Source organism: Triturus cristatus, chromosome 5_1, assembly GCF_964204655.1.
Source record: "Triturus cristatus chromosome 5_1, aTriCri1.1, whole genome shotgun sequence".
NCBI classification, from domain to species: domain Eukaryota; kingdom Metazoa; phylum Chordata; class Amphibia; order Caudata; family Salamandridae; genus Triturus; species Triturus cristatus.
Genome location: NC_140587.1, coordinates 486,896,291 through 486,912,595, shown reverse-complemented (window position 1 = coordinate 486,912,595; position 16,305 = coordinate 486,896,291). Strand labels below are relative to the sequence as shown.

The following is a 16,305-nucleotide window of genomic DNA, read 5'->3' as shown; positions in this document are numbered from 1 at the left end:
CTACAATTCCCCTCACATTTTTTGTGGTGATCTTAGGTGGCAGGATGGAAGCCTCTGTGCTTCCTGGAGGATTGGGACTGCCGCCGTCTCTCATTCGCTGACCTTGTTATGGGTAAGCCAATTGAGAGGCGATGTCAGTCCCTTACTTGTCATTGAGTGGGATTTGGGTCAGTGGGACGGTTGACCCCACCCCACTCTGTGACTGGTGTCACTAACGGACAATCAGCCCAGGGCACTTTGTGGCTTAAAACTGAACCTTCCAGAGGCTGTGAAATCTATAGCCTGGCAAAGTTCAGCTCAGGCAGGCATGCTCCTGCGCATTCAGAGCTTGTACAGCGGCTGGTTGCCTGACCTGAACATGAAGAGTGTCTGTTAGGCTGATGTGTACTCAGCCTGACAAACACTTCTTGTTTGCAGTTGTGGGAGGGGTGGACCCGTTCACCCTTAAAGACGGGCTGAAACACATACTTGATGTTGTGTTCTGGAATTGTATTTTTGTGTAGGAAATTATCTCGGTTTTCACAGCTAAAGCATAATTGATTGCAGGGGTCCGACAACATGATTTAAATTCAGGGACGAGGTAGACCTATATAGAGAGTGAACCATAACAGTTGACAGTGACCTTCTGTTAAAGTACCTCCCCGCTTTTATGCCATTGTGTGCACACAAGGTTTGTTCAGGAAAGGTAAACTCAAAAAACTGAGAATCCTGCACCAACCTGAAACTCTTCTTATATCTGGACAAGCAGGTCATCATATTGCATAGCTGTTTGACAGCCTTAAAACCATTCAAAACTCTTTTCTCTCTGATGTGGAGTTTAAACAGTCTCCTGCCAAAATCCTTCATGTGGAGGACCACCTCTCCCCCCCCCCCCCCCCAAAAAAAAGAATAGCTTTTGACTCTGAGGTTTATCATGCTCTGACTAAATACCTAAATAAGGATTGTTTTGGGGCATGACTGTTTAATATTCACATGTTGTGTCAGTCATATTAGCTTTATTTCGATAAAAACATCTTAAAAGCAGTGGGACACAAGTTAAAAAGCTATATTATAAAAAGTACGAAACATTTTATCAAGTAATAAATGTACCCTAAGTGACTAAATAACATAATTAATCAAAAAGTTCTTGGGATGGAATAATTGACAGTAACATTAAAAATAGTATTTACAAGATAAAATATATAAAAAACACAATTCACAGGGTGTGCAGGTAGCTCATAGCAGCGACAATACTTAGAGATTGGCTTTCAGGGTTCTCGATCTGATGTTCCATGCCAAACTCAGGAATTTGGCCAAACCACACGCATGTAGGGCTCGTGCATCAGATCTTAAGATGCGCAAAGCCACTAAGTGGCTACGAGTACCCAACTCCCTGCAGAGTGGTTTAAGCCATCGTTCCCATGGCGCTTTATAGGCTGGGCACATGAACATGACATGAGCTATTGACTCAAGATTGGCTTCGCAATTCGGGCAGGAGGCTGATGTCTGATGGGGGAGCCTTCCATTGAGCGGTCATTTCACGGGTGAGGAGCGAACCAACCCTGAACTCAAAAAACAGAGCTCTGTCTTAAGGTTTTTGTATGACATCTAGGTATGGTTCATAGTAGGTGATATGTTTATGTTGCATGAACTCCTCTGATAATCTGCCTAATTTAGGATCAAGAAAACCCTTATTGCGGACCCAGGACCAATAAGCTTTCTTAAGTTCTGCCTTTGGTGGAGCGGTTCTGTTTATCCACGCCTCTTTAAGGTCAAGGTCAAACAGCGATGTTTTTAGGTCCTTAAGCCATTTGATTTTATCCCATCCATCCATGTTCATTATTTCGCTTAACCCCGCTGCATACTTTACTAATTCTGGGGTCCGCCACAAGCGGGCCCACAACAGAAGGGGGCGAAATCTGGCCAAATCTCTAAATGAGTGGCACCCTAGATCTTGCAGTAGGGGCCTAGTGGGGGTCCTCAGGGGCAGCATCATAAGATCTTTTAAACATTTATTTTCTGACCTCACAATTTGATCTAAGTTAGAAAAACAGCAGAGTTCAGCACCATAAAGGGCTGAACTCACTCCTTATATATATCAATTGCGGGAGCAATAGGTTTGCTTGTTGAAGTACGATGCTCTTTGAGTATTGCCCCCACTACCCTTTTGTGGTTCAAAAGCATTTTTTGTATATGGGTACTCCAGAGCATGGAGTCAGAGATGCAGATACCCAGGTAGTCAAACGTGGTGACCCTCTCTAACAGGACAGAATTTAATACAGGTGGAGTTCTAAGATTCTTAGGGGGATTCAGCACCAAATACTTGGTTTTCTCAGAGTTAATGATCAACCCTCTATTGGTGCAGAATGACTGGAAGCTGTCCAACAAACTCTGCAAGCCCCTCGGGGTCTTGGAGATAAGAAGGGTGTCGTCGGCGAACAGGAGGGTGGGGATTTTTTCATCCGCCAGGGCTGGTGCGTCTGATGGTATTCGCTGCAAGTGCTCCACCACCCCATTCACGTACAAAGAGAATAGGGTGGGAGCTAAAACACAGCCCTGGCCGACACCCCTGTTCACCGGTATTCTGTCCGTCTTCTGCCCCTGGGAGCCCCATCTGACCTGGGCGTAGTTACCTTTGTGGAGACATACCAAGAGAATTAAAATATACTTGGGAACCCCCTGGTCAGCTAGGACCTTCCACAGGCACCCTCGAGGGACTAGGTAAAGGCAGTCTTTAGATCTATAAATGCAAGGTAAAGACTTTGCCTATCTTGACCACCTTCCAGTAGAGAAGAATTAACCTAAACACCTGCTCAATTGTCCCTGTACTTGCCCTAAAGCCTGCTTGGTAGTCGGAGAGGATCCTATTTTCATCTGCCCATTCCAAGATTCTCTCCAGCACCACCCTCCCAATAACCTTTTGCACTGAATCAATTAGGCTTATTGGGCGATAATTAGCAGGGTCGTCCCTAGCACCCTTTTTATAAATAAAGAATCTGGTATCGGAGAGCCGGTATCAATGGCATTAATAAGGATGGTAATGAATTTCGCCCATTTAATGGGATCTGCCCGAAGAAGATCTCCGGGAATGCCATCTGGGCCTGCTGCCTTAGCTGGGACTATACGCCGAATGGCGGTTTCCACTTCCAGTTCGGAAAAAGGATAGCTGTTTAAATCCCCCGAACCTATTCTGGGGTCTGTTGATGTCTTCCAATGAGAGATCCTCAGAATTAGAATAAAGTTTCAGAAAGTGGTCGTACCAGATACGACTTGAGATGTTACAAGTGATTGATTCGCTATCAGGCCGTGTCTTGATTCTAATGATATTCCAAAACCGGCTAGCGTCCTTCTCCAGACTGGCTGTTTGTAAATCTTGCCAGTGCTGCTCTTCCCACTCTTTTTTGGCACTGGACACTGCCTCCTTATAGTCCCTTCTTGCTATGTGGATCGTAGGGAGCGATTTACTTTTAACTGCCAAAACCAGGGCGTTTTTTTTCCGTCTACAAGTTTTCGTGTACCGCATGTTATTGCTATTAGGCTTCTAGCACATTGGACGGTGACCTGCTCTAGTAGTTGAACAAAAGAAATTCCGAGGAGTACTAATTGTTTTTTCATAGATTTTAGGGATTTTCTCAGTAACATCAGGGTCCGTAGAAACCCCTCTCAGTTCGTCTAGAGCCTCTGCCACAGTTTCTCTAATACCACATATTTTCTTGTTGTCCAGAAGCACTCTATGCCATTTCAAATACCTATTACAGTTAGAGGGAGTTACTTCCCTTGTTGGCATTGGATATTCTAGACCAAAATAGCCAGAATTAGGCAACCATGAAGATTTTAGAGTTAGAGATAGTGGATTGTGGTCGCTGTCAACTGTCGATGTTATCACCATATCTATTAGGTGCTGCCACAATTTATAATTCAGTAAGATGTAATCGATTCGCGAGGAGGAACCTACCCTGTTATAGGTATGTGCCCCTTTTACATCAGATAGTGACCTGCCATTGGTTGCCCTTAGCCCATGTTCTATGGCTAAAGAATTCAGCTGGACAGCCAACTCGGTCCATCTTTTTATCGGCGGGATACTCAGCAAGGGAATTCCCCGCTTTGCATCATCCTCTTCAATGCCTAGCACATCCTCTGCAGCGAGAGGCTCAAAAGTGCAATTGAAGTCTCCCGCTACCAGGATGTGCGAGTCATGGGGGCAATTGGAGAGCTCAGCTTCCAAAGATGTAATTATGGGAGATTCTGCTCCTCCCTTTGTTTCCCGGACATAGATATGAAATATTTCCAGAGTTATACTTCCTTGGTTCTCCCGGATGGTTAATCTTAAGAGATCAGGAGAAATACATTGGATCTGTTTAATTGAGCAATCCAGGGATATGCTGATCCATACCAGTAGCCCACCCGATGGACGCCCCTTCCCTGTTTGCGCCGGTACCGCTGGGACATAGTAAGACACAAAGCCTACTTTATGATGAGCAATCTGGCTCCACGTCTCTTGGAATATGCAAATGTTACAGCCTTCAATAAACCTGTTCCAATCTGGGAAAGGTAGTTTCCTAGAAAGGCCGGCTATTTTCCAGGAGAGGATCTTCAAGCTTGCGCTATCCACTTTTAGGGGCCCCTGCTCACTACGTAGTTGGGTATGGGCACAATTAAATTCCAGAAACGAAGTTATGATGCTGGGGCTTATTGCTACCTGCCCGGGATCAGGGTTTTTTTGGGGGGTGTAGGATGGTTCGGATTGAGGTAATCTAACCTGGTTATGTATGCTCTGTGGAACAGTAGTGGTGATAGGGACACTATACATGAGCGGTGGTGCAGGGCCGCATATATAGGAGATTGATGTTTGGGAGATTCCTGTCAGTCAATCGTTATTAAAATGCAACCCTCTAGAAAGCTCAATGGCTTCATCCCTCATAATTGCATTGCCTGCCAGTGGAGAACATCTAAGTTGAATATCCGAGGTAGCGGGAGGGCAGGTCCTATACTCTAAAGCCAAGAGTCCCTCTGCTAATTGAGGGGATATCAGGGTAAGCTCAATAGTGTCTAATCGTTGAGCTGGATGTGAATGTCTAGTAGCCTTCACAGTATCCTCTCTTATCAGTGAGTAGCAGCCCCTAACATATCTAATCCAGTGTGTAACCTTGTTAATTAACGAATCCCCGTGTTCACGACTCACCGCCTTAGGAACATTAACCATAAAAACTGTCGGCTTTGAAGGTATAGGGCAGGGAAAGCGTCCAGCAGAGGGTACACCTGGCGCTAATCTGTTATGTGTTTACCTGGGGTGTAGGAAAAACTAAAGCAGGTAGAGCGCTAGTTTGCTTCCTACACTGTGTCATCACCATAGACTCGCTGGGCGACCCTACCTTATGGTTTGGGATAATGCACGCTGGTTGATTAGATGCGGAGCGTGTCCTGCCAATTTGTTTGGGGTTTTTTGGTAATAAATTTGGGGACTGAAGGGCGGCTAAATGTTTTTGTGAAGTATGGTGCGATGCTAATATTTCCAGAGAGGCTTTTAAATCTATGACTAAGGCTTTTAGATCCCTCACCTCTGCTGTTAAAGAGTTAATGGTCGATATCAAAACCGAAGTCCCGCTACTTGTATCCAATCCACCCTCTATTCGGACACCATTAGAGGCTTCCACTGGGGCATAAGTTGTCAAATTGTCTAGGGGAGCTAATTCATCGGCCAAGGCCGCAAACCTATTGGAGCACACTAAAACAGTAGGCTCCAAGTGGCTCGGCCTATGCTGTACCAAAGACTGAGCTGGTGTCTGGGGGGGTGAAGTAATTTCTGGAGGAGGAATATTCTGTTTACTGCTTGGACCAGGGAGTTTGCGGAACATCTCCGGTATATGTTATACGGGCTAACTTGTAGGATTTACACTGCTCATCCTTCTGTGATATATTTGTTTCCAAGTCTACAGCTGAATCTCCTAGCAGTATACTTTCACAATCCTCAACAAGAGTTTCTATACGGTCCATCACATCAGTTTTACGCATCTTCTTACTACTTTTCTTTACTTACTTTGCTTTCCTAGGGCCCTGCATTATATTCGTTCCTGGGCCCCCCCCCCTGCCCCCTCCATGGCTTTGCTTTTACCCATAGAGATACAACCGGAGAGACAATGTAGCAGGTCCGAAGTCCTTCTGAATTTATGAAAGAGTACCTTTAAACACAATCACAGTTTGTTTGTTGCAGTCCTCGATTCGATCCCCCAGATAGCTAATGGCGGACAAGACGTAAAGGGGGTGGCCCTGCCCTGGCTCTTCCTGGCTGTGACTGGTTTGGACGGGCCCGCCCTTGGCCCGGGCTTCGGCCGGCACCCGCCCGCGCGCGTCCCGCGACGCGAGAATCGACAGATGGTTAAATACCTCTGGTGATGAGAGGGGAGGGGCTGCCGGTCCTGTCACGGCCCCCACTTGCTCCTAGGGCTTCGAGTCCTGCCCCCAACTGCTTGGTGTGTGGCCGCCGCAGAACGCCGCGTCTCCAGCGAAGCGGGAGGTGCAAGGAGTTGAAATAGCCCCCGGTAGTGAGAGGGGAGGGGCTGCCGGTCCTGTCACGGCCCCCACTGGCTCCTGGGGCTTCGAGTCCTGCCCTCAACTGCTTGGTGCGTGGCCGCCGCAGAACGCCGCGTCATGTTGTGTACGATTCCCACCATATAGTGGTTGCAGTAAGAAAGAGACTTGTTTTGTCTTAAAACCTTTTTCTTTTGTTTTAGAACAGGTGCCTTGTGTCTCTCCAAGCGCAAGTAGTAAAAATCCCACAGTTCACTTGGTGTAAAGAACTCTGCCCTCTGATAAGTGTGCACAGCTGCCCTGATGTTTTTCACTGCAAAGAGGTTTCTTGAGAGGTGACTGAAATGCTGTAGTTCTGATAATGGGTTTCAGTGAATCTACTCTGAGCCCCAAAACCTCCACTATTTCTACAGTCAAAGGAGAGATTGAGATAAGTGTGTATATTCTGAAGAGGTGGTTTAGGCTATTGTTTTAAAAGAAATATTAACATGCTTTCTTGAAGGCCCCTTTTGTAGGCTTTCAAATTTGGGAGCTACAAGAAGCATTCCACCTTGTGGACTACTTGACTGACTTCAAAGAATGTTCCCTGTAATTCGTGGACAGATATTTTTGCCATTGACTGGACAAAGGATGCTTGTGTATGGCCTTCACTTTTTTTCCTTTTTTTGTTCCTCAAACTCCTAACTCAAATACAAGACATCAAGTGTATATGCAATATTGTACTTAGCCTGATAATTTGACAAGCAGAATGCCCTTGTGTGATGACCTTCTAAAATCTGTTAAAAACACGGCTGTTTGTGGCATGTGTAGCTGTGGATACACATGCTTTGCATGTCCCTGCCATCTAGTGTTGGGTTTGGACATGTGCAACTTGTCTTTCTTTGAAGAAGTCTTTCAAGTCACAAGGTATAATGATGACTCTTTTGACTGGTAATGCTCATGGGCATCTGCCCCATTGTTAGATTGTTTTTTTCGCCATCTGGATCGTACATGTTACCGATCGAGTCCAGTGTTGATTCCTCGTGGTGTTTATCGTCAAATTTCTTTGGAAAATCCTCTTCCCAGTGGCACTGAAAACCTTTTGTTCGGGTTCTCCTCATCGCAACATCTGTTGGGCTTGACCAGGCTTTTCTCGATGCCCCTCCTCGGGGCACTTCCCCTGGCCGAACCTTGTACCTAGTCTTCAGTTCTTCTCTCCAAAGATGACAGGACAGTGAAGGAAAGGACGCCCTTCCAATATTGCCACCAATGTCATTTCAAATATCCTTAGAACAAACGCCACCAGGTTTGCAACACTACAAGGTTGCATGTTCGGCCTGCCTCGTTTCCGCTCCTTGTGGTATCGACAGCTTGTTAGACGCAGAATAGAGCACAGCAAAGGAGATGACACCCCTGACATTTTTGGGGAGCAGGATTTTGAAAAAGAGACAGAGGCCTGCAGATATGAAGCCCAGCATCTCCAGTTCAGTCCCGAGCCCAGGTCCGAATGGGAAACAAAGGAGGAGCAGGATCCAGAGTCACAGCAGATCTAGAAGCCTCGGCCAGGAGTGCCACCTCCCAAACACTTGTTGCACACCATCACCATGCACAGGCCTAGCTCTGCCCCTGTGGGGGTCGGGCGTCGAGCCCAGCGACCACTTAACAGGATTCTGGTCCACCAGTGTGTGTGGGCCATGGTGGGCACCGACAAAAAGCCTCTGTTATGTCGATGCTGGCACCAAAACATCAACCAGCACCGAAACCCACCTCTGTGCCAATCAGTCTGAAGACTGCTTTGATGTTGAGTTACTCAGTGCTGAAACCCCTGTCAATTGCGGTGTCCAATGATCTGAAGCAGTCACTACTCCATGAAGAGGTTGACTCTTCATCCACCAACAGACAGGGAAGATCTCGACGAAGCCTCCACCTAAAGCGCCAAATATTCTTCCATGGAAAAGGAAACTCGCTTTCAAGGAGCAGCTTGACTTGAAGTCTGCACCTCCTCTCAAGCACAGAGCCCACTCCCAATTCGTCCCTGTAGGAAGGTGGAATCTGACTATATGGTTGCCCCCAACTTTTTGCCTGGTATTTGGATGGTTTTTGACTAGTCTAGCTGGGATCCTGCTATCCAGGACCCCAGCCTATCTGCTTCCTCCCTAAAACTGATGGAGTACCCTAGGTACAAACCAATTGGATACTGAGGATACCCTAGCAGCCCCTTGTAGATGGTACCCTAGGTACCCAGGGCATGGGTCCCTCAGTAGGCCTAGTAGGGCTGCAGCACTTATTGTGCCACCCTGGGACAGCCATACAAACTGACACCACCAGACCACTACTGTAGTCTGGGTAAGGTGGTGCTTGCACCCCTTACAGGGATATAGGTACCCTGTATCCCACCTATTTACAACACATGTATTCTCATTGGTCACCCCTCAAGCAGGCCTTGCTAATCCTACAAGGCAGGGTGCTGGGATATGTGTGAGGGGGGACCCCTACCTGAGTAGGGCCCCTCTGCAACCCTCGTAAAATCATTGCTGGGTTGTTTGTAGTGTAGCCATACCATATACTCTTAACCACATTATAAGTATATTGCGATAGCGTGATAACTTGAGAATGGCTACACAGAACCATATCGTGTTTGGTGTCAAACATGTAGGAATCATACCCCCAGTCCAGTCATGGGCATGAGGGCATGATTCCCCCCTGCTAGAGGGGCAATATGGGAAAAGTGGCAGAATTTAGACACCAATTTAAAAGTGCACACGTATCACAAAATGGATGCTACTCGCCACCCACACGACTCTGGCTGCCTGTTGCTGGGGAAAACCCCAGCCTCGGCAGCTGGACAATAGGGATCCTGTTGAAGGGAGGTGCCAGCACCTTCCCAGACAGGCTGTGTGGATTGGAACTGGGTGGGTGCACCATAGGATACCTTTCAGAGTTCCACGTAGGCTGCTACAGCGCCTACATTCTGCATACACCGCCTGGAACTGGTTCAGGGGCATCCTGCCCCTCGCCCAGGCGGGAAACACACAAAGGGGAGAGGGTGTAGCCACCCTTTCCCGCCTCAACTACCATTGGTGGACACTGATCTGGACACTCCCCTAATCTTGTGGATAAAGGTGAATAACGTGTCCCCGGAGGATCAGATTAATCTTGGACTTCACAGACTTGACCTTCGACGAGCTGCTGCCCAGCTGACTGAAGAAATCTCCCTTGGGGTAAAGGAGTTACCCCCCTGCTTGGCAGGCACCTGAAACACTGCAAGTGACCCGGTTGGAACTTCGCTGCTCCTTCGGACATCGACGACTCCTCTCGACCTTGAGGTGGGTTTCCTAGCATCCAAGAGGCCAGTGAGCGTGCCCAGCAAGTCTAAGCACCGTGGACCGCGTGGGTGCCGAGATCCCCGATACCCCAGGACACCGGCCACCTCTTGCGTAGCACATGACCCTGACCAGTGGGGAAGTTGTGCTTTGGCACAATATTGAGCCAACCTCTCAGCAGCAACTGTGCCAAAGATCAGCGCCCTAGCTCACTCCGGTGGCCCGTGGGCACCCTTTTACGCACTCCAAATTGCTGCCTTCCGCGGTCCCTTGTCTCTCGACTTGTGGGCCCTGGTGGAGGACAATCCTTACTTTTAAGAGTTCCCCTGGTTGCTCCAGGCCTGCTCTACAGTCTCCTCGAAGGGGACCTCTCACAGACCTCGTGGGTTTGCACCAGTAGCTGATTTGTTCATCTTGCGTGGGTTGCGGTTGCCAAGGCTTAGTGGATCCAATCCGGACACTAACACCGCGGCGACCTTCATCCTTCGTGGGACAGTCGCCCTTCAGAAGCTGGCCTTCCTTGAAGCCTCCCGGGGCCCGTGGCTGCAGATCCAAGCTACACCTTTTCCACTTGAAGCACCCGACATTGAAGGGCTCCTTTCCTTGAGCTCCCTGGTCACTGTGCCGTGACCCAGACTCTGTCCCCTCTGCTTTCAGGTTCTCCTCTACAAGCTCTACTACTATAATCTTCACGGCATCATCAACGCTTTTGGCTAGCAGCAGTTTTGTACATTTTCCCATTGAAAATCAAACCGCGACCCGACATCAAACGACCTATGCACCCTGCTTCCCTGGGGCAGGTAACAGTGGTACCTCGGTACTCCTGTGGTAGTGGGCTCCTCAAAAGCTTAACTCTAAGTTTTTAACTTTGAACTCCTGCTAGAAGTGTCTTTAATCTGTTTAAATCAAACCGCGAAATTCTCCATAGGCTTTAATAGAGATCCCGATAGCAGCTATTTCCACTGCACGCGCCTCCCGTGGGTCCCCTTCCTCATAACCTGGGGTGGATTCTTAAGGGGCCAGCGATCCTAAATGCCCTAGGCATTGTCTGTAGAATTGTCGAGGTTCTTATACCACTTTTTTAATATATGGTTTGGTCCTCCCCTGGGGCCCTGTGATTCCAGTGCTATTTATTGTATCTATAAATGCTTGTTTGAATTGTAACTTTACCTCTAGCCTCATAAAGAGACTTGTGGGATTCTGTTGAGAATAAATACATATATTTTATATATATACCTATGTGGACTACTCTTTCATTTGGTCATTCAAGAGGTTATCTATGGTAAAACAATAAGCTTAACACTCCTTCAAGACTTCGCCTGAAGGCTGCTCTCCACAGCTACCACTAGGATAGCTTTCTTTAAAGGTCGTCTTTTAAACCTTTCACCTTAAGAGTCAAATTGGACTGGTGCAAGGTGGCCACTATAACTAGTGACCAGCAATGCCAGGCCAACTTCTCACATTGGTGTGCAGCGGTTGGATTCAAGCTTGCCATTGTTTTACCAGATAACAAATTGAAGTTCTAAAGTGAAAGCCACTTGGTACTAAAGGTACATATAAATTCAAGCTTAGAATATAATCAGTTCTACTGAACTTAGGAGTTGTGTGTGGCGCGTTTAGCACACCTTGACTACAACTCAAGAAAGGGTTCAGTAGGCCACACCTAGTGTAGGTAGATACACCAGTACCACTACACTAGAAATGTCTTTAAGTTCAGGCGCCCATAAGGTCTTTGGAAGGACCCCATAGGGTTCCAGTCGACAAATATGATCATCTCTCCTTTGCTGAGCTTAGGGAGATGTGCACCACTAGGCAACTTAAGACAAACAAAGGTGCCAATACTCAACGTCTCAGGGAAATCCTGCTCATAGCAGACTTTAAGCAGACTTTTGTGTCTGATGGGGTAGACAGGTTGGGTGGGCATCCCCCAGAAGAGGACACCCCTGGGGTGGACTCTGATAAGGACCAGGAAGAGGAAGAGGAACTTGACCTGGATGAACAAAACCATTCACAACATGGAGGTGATGGCCCAAGAAGCACTCTCTCCATCCCTAAAGGGAGAATGGTGGATCCAAGCAGAAGGAACAGATCCCCCTCAGTGGGGTCCAACCATTCTGAGAGATCCAAAGGGGCCTCTTCTCAGAGAAGAGAATCCTCCCAAGAGAGGAAATGCAGACTGATCCAGTTTGAGCAGGCTAAACTACAGCTCAGGAGAGAACAGTTAGCATTGGACAGGGAATCCCTCGAGCTTCAGAAAGCTTCAAGAAAGTGGGGTCTAGAGACCCCTGGTGGCAGTAATACCCCTAGAGTTAGAGAGAAAGCTCCTGACAATAGGAACCTACATAAGATTGTGCCCCCCTATCAGTCGGGGGATGATATCCACAAATGGATCACTGCACTTGAGAGAGCCTGTAAAGTTCAGAGGGTCCCAGTAGAGCAGTGGGCAGCAATCTTATGGCTATCCTTTGCAGACAAAGGTAGAGACAAGCTCCTCTCTGTCAGAGAAGAGGATGCATATGTTTATTATATCTTGAGAGGTGCTTTGATAGATGGGTTTGGCTTAACCACTGATCAATATAGATTAAAGTTCAGAGACACCCAGAAAGCACAGGATCAAGATTGGGTAGACTTTGTGGATTGTGCTACCAAAGCTCTGTAAGGTTGGTTAAATGGCAGTAAAGTAAATGATTATCAAGGATTGTACAATCTCATCATGAGGGAGCAGATTCATAATAATTGTCAAAACCAACTCTTACACCAGTACCTGGTGGACTCTGTTCTGACCTCTCCCCAAGAATTGGGTAAGAAGGCAGACAAATGGGTCAGAACCAGGGTTAGGCCCAAGAACCAAGGTGGTGACCAGAAGAAAGATTCCACTAAGCCCAACGAGAAAGGTGGGGATAATAAAACAGAAAAGTCCTCTGAAGGGCCCCAAAAACCCAGTGCTGGGGGTGGGTCCCAAAATCCTTCCTCTTCTAACAAGAAACCATATTGTCATGTGTGTAAGCAACCTGGCCACTGGAAAACAGACTCCAGTTGTCCAAAGAATGGCAATAAAGAAAGTGTTCCTCCCATTGCAGCTCCAACACCTCCTGTTACTACTAGTAGTAATCACCCAGGCGGTGGGAGTGCACCCAAAATCTTAGTTGGGATTTCTTGGGGAACTCAGGTGGACTCTGGCCTAACCAGGTCCCCTACACAAGAAACTCTAGTCTGTGATGGTGGCATGGGGTTTGCCAACTTTACCATGAGTCCCCATATCTTGGGCAGGTACAGACAAGAGCCCATGATCAATGGTCAGAAGGCTGTGGCCTATAGGGACACAGGGGCTAGTGTCACCATGGTGACCAAGAGGCTACTGCCCCTAGAACAGCTTTTACCTGAGTTTAGTTACCAGGTGACCAATATAGATGGAATTAAGACAGACTATCCCATGGCAGTGGTAAATCTCAGCTGGGGGGTCACTGGGCCAAAGAGAGTGGCAGTGTCCCCAACCTTGCCTGTAGATTGTCTACTGGGGAATGATCTGGAAATCTCAGCCTGGGCTGAGGTAGACCGCAAGGCCCATTTGAAAATGTTAGGCATCCCTGAGAGAGTGGATGAGACCTTGAAGGCTTCACCTCCACCCCAGGAGAAAGTAAAAGGAGTGAAGCCTGAAACTATGGATCACTCTACCCAAACAGAGAGCATAGGGGATGAGGAACAGCCCTCCCCCCACCAGACTAAAGGAAAGGGTCCAGTTTCTCAGGGAACTGATCCTGCCCCTTGTGAAGTAACTGCCCAAGAAGTGGACAGGCCTGGCCTGGCCACAGCTCTAATGGCAGGGGATCCTTCCAAGATGGCACCTAGTCTGGAGCAGGTATCCTGCCCCTCTCTACCCTGCCTCAGTCAGCCCAGGGCTGCAGAGGTCAGGGAGGTCAGTGGACCCTTAGTGGGCCCCTGTCCAGAGGAACCCCCTCATCAGCAGATTAGGGACACCCAGCAGAGTAGTTCTAGCCAGGTGACCATTCCTCTACAAACTGAGGGATCCCCTTTACCCCTAGGTACAGGTACCCCCCAGATGGACTTTGTTGGGCACAGGGAAACCTGGAGCACAGTTGCCCCAAACCTTCCAGTGCCCTCCACTATTCCAACCAGAGGGACCCAACCCCCAGCTGTAGGCAGCCAGAGATTGACCCTTAGGGCCAGATATGACACAGTTATGGACAGAAAGGTTTCCATGGTGACCAGTGACCTGAGGAGGTTGAGACCATCCCAAATAGGGACTCACTTCCAGACTTAGCCACCCCACCAGCCTGTTTCTGTACCAAAACCCAATACAGGTAATTTCCCTAGACTTTGGAGGAACTCTAAGACCCCTTGGGGTAGGATTTCCCAAGTGGACCATGAGACGGGGAGCAACCATGCTAGTGCAGGTTCTTCCTTACATGGCCACTCAGTAAATAAAGGCTTATCTGGACAAGGTTAGCCATATCTCCTTTCGTTTGGAGGGGGGGGGGTGTTATGTAGGAAGGTGGAATCTGACTATATGGTTGCCCCCAACTTTTTGCCTGGCATTTGGATGGTTTTTGACTAGTCTAGCTGGGATCCTGCTATCCAGGACCCCAGCCTATCTGCTTCCTCCCTAAAACTGATGTGAGTACCCTAGGTACAAACCAATTGGATACTGAGGATACCCTAGCAGCCCCTTGTAGATGGTACCCTAGGTACCCAGGGCATGGGTCCCTCAGTAGGCCTACCAGGGCTGCAGCACTTATTGTGCCACCCTGGGACAGCCATACAAACTGACACCACCAGACCACTACTGTAGTCTGGGTAAGGTGGTGCTTGCACCCCTTACAGGGATATAGGTACCCTGTATCCCACCTATTTACAACACATGTATTCTCATTGGTCACCCCTCAAGCAGGCCTTGCTAATCCTACAAGGCAGGGTGCTTGGATATGTGTGAGGGGGAACCCCTACCTGAGTAGGGCCCCTCTGCAACCCTCGTAAAATCATTGCTGGGTTGTTTGTAGTGTAGCCATACCATATACTCTTAACCGCATTATAAGTATATCGCGATAGCGTGACAACTTGAGAATAGCTACACAGAACCGTATCGTGTTTGGTGTCAAACATGTAGGAATCATACCCCCAGTCCAGTCATGGGCATGATTTCCCCCTGCTAGAGGGGCAATATGGGAAAAGCGGCAGAATTTAGACACCAATTTAAAAGTGCACACGTATCACAAAATGGATGCTACTCGCCACCCACACGACTCTGGCTGCCTGTTGCTGTGGAAAACCCCAGCCTCGGCAGCTAGACAATAGGGATCCTGTTGCAGGGAGGTGCCAGCACCTTCCCAGCCAGGCTATGTGGATTGGAACTGGGTGGGTGCACCATAGGATACCTTTCAGAGTTGCACGTAGGCTGCTACAGCGCCTACATTCTGCATACACCGCCTGGAACCGGTTCAGGGGCATCCTGCCCCTCACCCAGGCGGGAAACACACAAAGAGGAGAGGGTGTAGCCACCCTTTCCCGCCTCAACTACATTGGTGGACACTGATCTGGACACTCCCCTAATCTTGTGGATAAAGGTGAATAACGTGTCCCTGGAGGATCAGATTAAGCTTGGACTTCACAGACTTGACCTTCGACGAGCTGCTGCCCAGCTGACTGATGAAATCTCCCTTGGGGTAAAGGAGTTACCCCCTGCTTGGCAGGCACCTGAAACACTGCAAGTGACCCGGTTGGAACTTCGCTGCTCCTTCGGACATCAACGACTCCTCTCGACCTTGAGGTGGGTTTCCTAGCATCCCAGAGGCCAGTGAGCGTGCCCAGCAAGTCTGAGCACCGTGGACCGCGTGGGTGCCGAGATCCCCGATACCCCAGGACACCGGCCACCTCTTGCGTAGCACATGACCCTGACCAGTGGGGAAGTTGTGCTTTGGCCCAATATTGAGCCAACCTCTCAGCAGCAACTGTGCCAAAGATCAGCGCCCTAGCTCACTCCGGTGGCCCGTGGGCACCCTTTTACGCACTCCAAATTGCTGCCCTCCGCGGTGCCTTGTCTCTCGACTTGTGGGCCCTAGCGGAGGACAATCCTTACTTTTAAGAGTTCCCCTTGTTGCTCCAGGCCTGCTCTACAGTCTCCTCGAAGGAGACCTCTCACAGACCTCGTGGGTCTGCACCAGTAGCTGATTTGTTCATCTTGCGTGGGTTGCGGTTGCCAAGGCTTAGTGGATCCAATCCGGACACTAACACCGCAGCGACCCTCATCCTTCGTGGGACAGTCGCCCTCCAGAAGCTGGCCTTCCTTGAAGCCTCCCGTAGCCCGTGGCTGCAGATCCAAGCGACACCTTTTCCACTTGAAGCACCCGACATTGAAGGGCTCTTTTCCTTGAGCTCCCTGGTCACTGTGCCCGTCCCCTCTGCTTTCAGGTTCTCCTCTACAAGATCTACAACTTCAATCTTCACGGCATCATCGACGCTTTTGGCTAGCAGCAGTTTT

At 48.6% G+C, this 16,305-nt stretch overlaps 1 protein-coding gene across 2 annotated transcripts in view; it reads left to right on the top strand.

Moving 5' to 3' along the window:
* Positions 1 to 16,305, top strand: part of WWP1 (WW domain containing E3 ubiquitin protein ligase 1) — an 850,740-nt gene that overhangs the window by 731,666 nt on the left and 102,769 nt on the right. The gene's annotated exons all lie outside the window — the stretch shown is intronic.